Below are 6,014 nucleotides of genomic sequence, written 5' to 3'. Positions count from 1 at the left end.
ACATCAGCTCTTATTTGAAAGAGCTGGCTACTGCCTGTTATAGTTAGTAAAATTAGATTCTCTCAGAGAAACACTGAAATGTTTAGTGACACATTATTTATTATTATTATTATTATTATTATTATTACTAGGGACCTAGTGCACAAATTGGTGCACCTTAAAAGGAACTGTGGAACGTGAGGCTGCTGTGGGCACAGGGGCGGGTCATGACCCCACCCAGCCCCTCCTGCAGTGGTCCCTGGTCCCCAGCAGCTCCGCTCCAGCCACCACTGATCCCACACATTGATGGTGCCAGCCCTGCTCGCACCTGCTGACAGTGCAGAGCAATTAGGGCCAGCGCCAGTGTCAGGTGCAAATGGCAGCTGCTGCCCTGATCGCCCCTCAGGAGCAGGGGGAGGTGGAGAAGCCCTGAGGGGCAATCGGTGCCTGGCGTCAGCAGCGGGTGTGAGCAGTGGCTCTGGCACCAGCAGCAGGTGTGAGCAGAGCCAGCGCTGGCAGCAGGTGTGAGCGCCGGACAGGACCGCGGTACACAGGAGCAAAGAATTTTTAGTAACCACCAGAGGCTCGCCTGGATGACAGTGACCAGCACCCTGACTTGGTCTGGCACCCCCGCTCATCTGCTCCACCATCCCACTGAAGACGACGCCCGCCAGGTTCTGTGTGTGCCCCCTGGTGGTCAGTGCACATCATAGTGACTGGTTTTTCGGTTGTTTGGTTGTTCTGCCATTTGGTCTATTTGCATATTATGGTTTTATATATAGATTATTATTATTACTACTAGTTACTATTATTATTATTTAATCCTCACTTGAGGATATTTTTCCATTGATTTTTAGAAAGAGTGGAAGAGAGAGAGAAAGACAGAGAGAAACATCAATGTGAAAGAAACACATGGATTGGTTGCCTCCTGCATGCACCCTGACCATGGCCCAGGTGAGAGAGGAGCCTGCAACTGAGGTACTGTGCCCTTGACCAGAATTGAACTCCAACCCTTCAATCCACAGGCTGAAGCTCTATTCACTGAGCCAAACTGACTAGGGCTGTTCAGTGACACGTTAAAGCTGAATTAAACTAGCCATGATTTTTAACTTTCAGATTATCACAGGTACTAAACATAGAAGCAATGAACTGTCATTTATCCACTGGGATTGTTGTAGCCAATTAAGGCTCACCTCTGCTAAAAAAACCTTCCTCAGGTTTCTGTCTAACCGTGAGACTAGTGAACACCATCAGGATGGATAGTGCGTACAACTTAAGTGTTAGGAACTCCTGAAAAGACTGTTTTACTTAACAAACACTTATAACAGAACACATTATGTTCAGGGCACTGTGTTAAGTACTCTACAAGTGTTAACCCACTTGACCCGTCCAATAAACTCACTGATGAGTTAGTTCTCTTATTCTGCTCACTTAAACATGAAGGAACCTAGATGGTTAGTTATTTACCCGATGTCACACCGCTGGTCAACGGCAGGGGTGGGATTTGAACTCAGGCACTGAGAATCCAGGTCCTGAATGACTTTGCTATCCTGCTCCTATAATCAGGATAAAGCAGATTTCTCAACCTCAACACTGTTGACATTTTGAGCGGGATCATTCTCTGTTGCTGTGGACTGTCCTGTGCATTGTAGTGTCCCTGACCTCTCTCTACCTGCCTCCTAGGTGTCTGTAGCATCCCCCCGACCCACCCCCAGGTGTGAAAACCAAAAATGTTTTCAGACATGGCCACATGTCCCCATTGGAAAAAATCATCCTTTATTGAAATCCGCCACCACCACCCCTTCACACACACACACACTCACACACATTCCTGTCATTGAAACAGAGTAACTGAAAAGGAGGAATGATAATTTTAAAAATATGAGATTACTAAAGATAATCCTGCTATGTTAGACTTACTAGGAAGCGTCTCAATATATTCCTTTATTTGGTCTCCCATTCTTAGCTTTTTTCTGAACTCTTCTTTGGCTTAAGGAGCTCTCTCCTTTTCACCTTAAGCCACGAGCATCTGAGAATTTACGATGTGCACCACATTGTAAGATGTATGGGTCACAGAAATGTAACAAGTTACACAGATTCCAGCTGGTTGAAGAAAAGGAGAAACAGAGAAATCAGAATTCACACAGCAGTCAGACACCTGTGCACGCTCAATTACGCTGCACAGACCACTTGTGCTGGAGGACCTGAGAACAAGGGGGTCGGTGAGGGCGGGAGTAACAAGGGCAGGCTTGATTGACAGGGCAGTGGGTACAATTTGGAGAGGAAGGTCAAAGTAAAGACAGACATCCACGAGGCATGTTATGTACAGAACATACTGAAGTCCCTGGCCCTGCTAGAAGGGGGCTACACATTGGAAGGAATAAGGAACACAATCGGAAGGAGACACTGAGCCCTTGAAGGTTTTGAACAAGAAAGTGAAGGAATGCAGCGGTGTTTCAAGAATATTAATAAGCAGAGATGAATGAGGCATCTGAGGGAGTTCAAGTAGGGTGAAGAGAGCTGTTAAATAATCTGTTTACGTGGTAATGAAGACAGAGACCAAGATATTGGCTGTGAAATGGAAAGGGAAGGATGACTAAGGAAGAGATTTCAAATGGAGCTCTTGGCAGGAATCAATGGCTTATTAGACATTGAAAATAAATTTTTTAAAATGGTAGACAGTTCCTAAGAGGGCTCTCAATGATCCCTTTCTCCTGGCAGACACGCACATATAGACACACACATGTGGTCTTCTCTCCCGCAGTCTAGACTAGACCCTGTGATCGGTTTCCAGGGAAAAGAGTGTGGCAACAGCAATGGCATGTCACCTTGGAGATTAGATTACAAAAACCTGTGGTTCCTATCTTGGGCATTCTCTCTCACACACACTCTTAGAGCCCTGGTTCTGGGACGAGCCAACTGCCAGGCTGTGGGCAGCTCTGAGGAGAGACCCACAAGATGAGGAAAGAATGTCCCTGGAGATCCGTCGGCAGTTGCATGAGTGAGCTTAGAAGCTACCCTCCCCACCCCCAGGCTGGCCTTGAGGTGACTGCAGGACTGGCCTGCATCTCAATGGCGGCCTCAAGAGAGACGCAGGCCCAGAGGGTGCTGCTAAGCCACTCTCAGATTTCTGACCCATAGGAACGGGATGAACCAAAGTTGGCTGTTCTGAGTCACTAAATCTAGGGATAAAGAGTTATGGGGCAATGAATTAATAATGCAGTTACAAGCCTAAAAATCACTTTCATCTCTAACACCAACCACCAATTTATTCCTTTTACATATAGCTGTTTTTCAAAGGAGATAAAACAAAGAACAAGGAACATCAAACAAGGACAGGAAGAGTTCTCATTTAATAGAGAAAATGTATTCTTAGGCTCCTAAGCACAGAGAGCAAGGATTCCTCTTGGGCACATCTCTGTTTCCATGAGTAATCTCTCTCCCCATGTCTCTAACATTTTGCAGGGAGGGCCTGTCATTGAACTATGCTCAGATAAATAATACCACATATTCAAAGTAAATATCTATAAGCCTTTCTAGCCCTTAGGAAGTAGAAGTATTTGATCTCCTGCTCACAACCTGCAGATTTCCCAATCAATAAAGCAATTCGTTATGATACACAGTCAGCCAGTCAACTAACAGCTTTTAATTTCCCTATGCTATGCTGAAAATGAATTTTTGTTCTAAGAGGCTGAAGAAATTATTTTTTTTTCCAAGGAAGTTGGACTACTATTCTAATTCATACTTTTAATTTCCCTATGCTATGCTGAAAATGAATTTTTTTTCTAAGAGGCTGAAGAAATTCTTTTTTTTCCCCAAAGAAGGTGGACTACTATTCTAATTCATGCCACATTTGAGAGAAAGAAAAACAAACATCTGTTTCAAGATGTACAACCACAACAGAAATTCACATTTAAGCTCCATGAAGACAGGAGTCGCATTGTTCCTCTGCTGTAATCCCAGTGCCTGGCACAGGTTAGATGGTATGAAAATAGCAAATGAAGTGAGTACAGTTAATGGTGCAGTCAGAATTGAAGCCAACATGCCCAATGTCCTTAAATATTGAAAGACAAAGAGAATATACTTTATTTCTGGACCCATAATGTTATTTAATTAACCCTACTGTAACTTTCTAAACTTACTAACTACATCTTGATAATCGACTTTGTTATGCACCCTCTCAAGCACAATGCCAGGAATTGAAGCTGTCAGGTAAGATACAGGTGATGATTAATAGTGTGTCAACTTGACTGGGCCAAGGTGCTTGGGTATTTGGTCTGGATGTTTTTGTGAAGGTGTTTTCATAAGATCAGCCAACTTTGAGTAAAGCAGATTACCCTCCATAATGTGGGTGGGCCTTATCCCATCCGTTGAAGACCTTAAGAACAAATTCTGACGTTTTCTAAAGAAGAAATTCTGCAGCTTTACTGCAGAAAGCTTTCAAACTTGAACTGCAATATAAGCTTTTCTCCAGTCTCCAGCGTGCTGGCCCACCCATAATTGAACAAGCCAATTTCTTTTTTTAAAAAAAAATCTCATATATATAGTTTCTGTTTCTCTGGAGGACTCTGACTAACACAATGAGAGAGCAAGGAGAGAGAGAGAGAGAGAGAGAGAGAGAGAGAGAGAGAGATTTTTAAAGGGTGCAGTCAGAATTGAAGCCAACATGCCCAATGTCCTTAAATATTGAAAGATAAAGAGAATATACTTTATTTCTGGACCCATAATGTTATTTAGTTAACCCTACTGTAACTTTCTAAACTTATTAACTACATCTTGATAATCGACTTTGTTATGCACCCTCTCAAGCACAATGCCAGGAATTGAAGCTGTCAGTTAGTCTATTATCAGGGCTCTACAGAGACACAGAACCTATAAGATACAGGTGTTAATAGTGTGTCAACTTGACTGGGCCAAGGTGCTTGGGTATTTGGTCTGGATATTTTTGTGAAGGTGTTTTCATGATATCAGCCAAATTTGAGTAAAGCAGATTACCCTCCATAATGTGGGTGGGCCTTATCCCATCCGTTGAAGACCTTAAGAACAAATTCTGATGTTTTCTAAAGAAGAAATTCTGCAGCTTTACTGCAGACAGCTTTCAAACTTGAACTGCAATATAAGCTCTTCTCCAGTCTCCAGCGTGCTGGCCCACCCATAATTGCACAAGCCAATTTCTTTTTTTAAAAAAATCTCATATATATAGTTTCTGTTTCTCTGGAGGACTCTGACTAATACAATGAGAGAGAGAGAGAGAGAGAGAGAGAGAGAGAGAGAGAGAGAGAGAGAGATTTTTAAAGAATTGGCTCAAGCAAAAGACTGCCAATTTGAAGGCAACTGTTCCTTTTCTGAGAGGTTGGCTTTGTTATTATTTTAAATATATTTTTATTGGTTTCTAAGAGGAAGGGAAAGGGAAAGAGAGATAGAAACATTAATGATGAGAGAGGATCATTGATCGACTGCTTCCTGCACTGGGGATTGAGCCCACAACCCAAGCATATGCCCTGACCTGGATTCGAACCGTGACCTCCTGGTTCATAGGTTGATGCTCAACCACTGAGCCATGCCGGCTGGGTGAGAGGTTGCTTTATACTATGGATAAAATAGTTATTTGTGAACAATCTCTAACCTCAAAACTTTAAATTTCACAGAGTTCAATCACAAGGCTGAATTGCATTAACAACTTACTATTGCATTTATATCACATGGTCTTTCCAAGGCATTTTCACCAGAGCTCAGTGAGAGTGAAAGGAGGACGCAGTCCTTCATTCCGTTAGAGAAATTGTTTGAAATTCTGGAAGACTTGAATGTGCAGAGGGGCAATTTTTAAATCTGTAAGTTGGATGTGACTTTAGCACACTGTATTTACACCCAAAGCAAATGTAGCTATTTTTCAGTGGGGGAGAAAAAGAAAGAAATTGGCTCAAGCAATTATGGAGGTTGGCAAGTTCAAAATCTAAAGAGCAAACCAGTAAACTGGAGACCCAAGGAAGAGTCATGCTGCTATTCAAGTCCAAAGGCAGTCTGCTGGCAGAATC

The sequence above is a fragment of the Myotis brandtii genome, unplaced genomic scaffold (genome assembly GCF_000412655.1).
Source record: "Myotis brandtii unplaced genomic scaffold, ASM41265v1 scaffold866, whole genome shotgun sequence".
NCBI classification, from domain to species: domain Eukaryota; kingdom Metazoa; phylum Chordata; class Mammalia; order Chiroptera; family Vespertilionidae; genus Myotis; species Myotis brandtii.
This window is presented reverse-complemented; position numbering follows the sequence as displayed.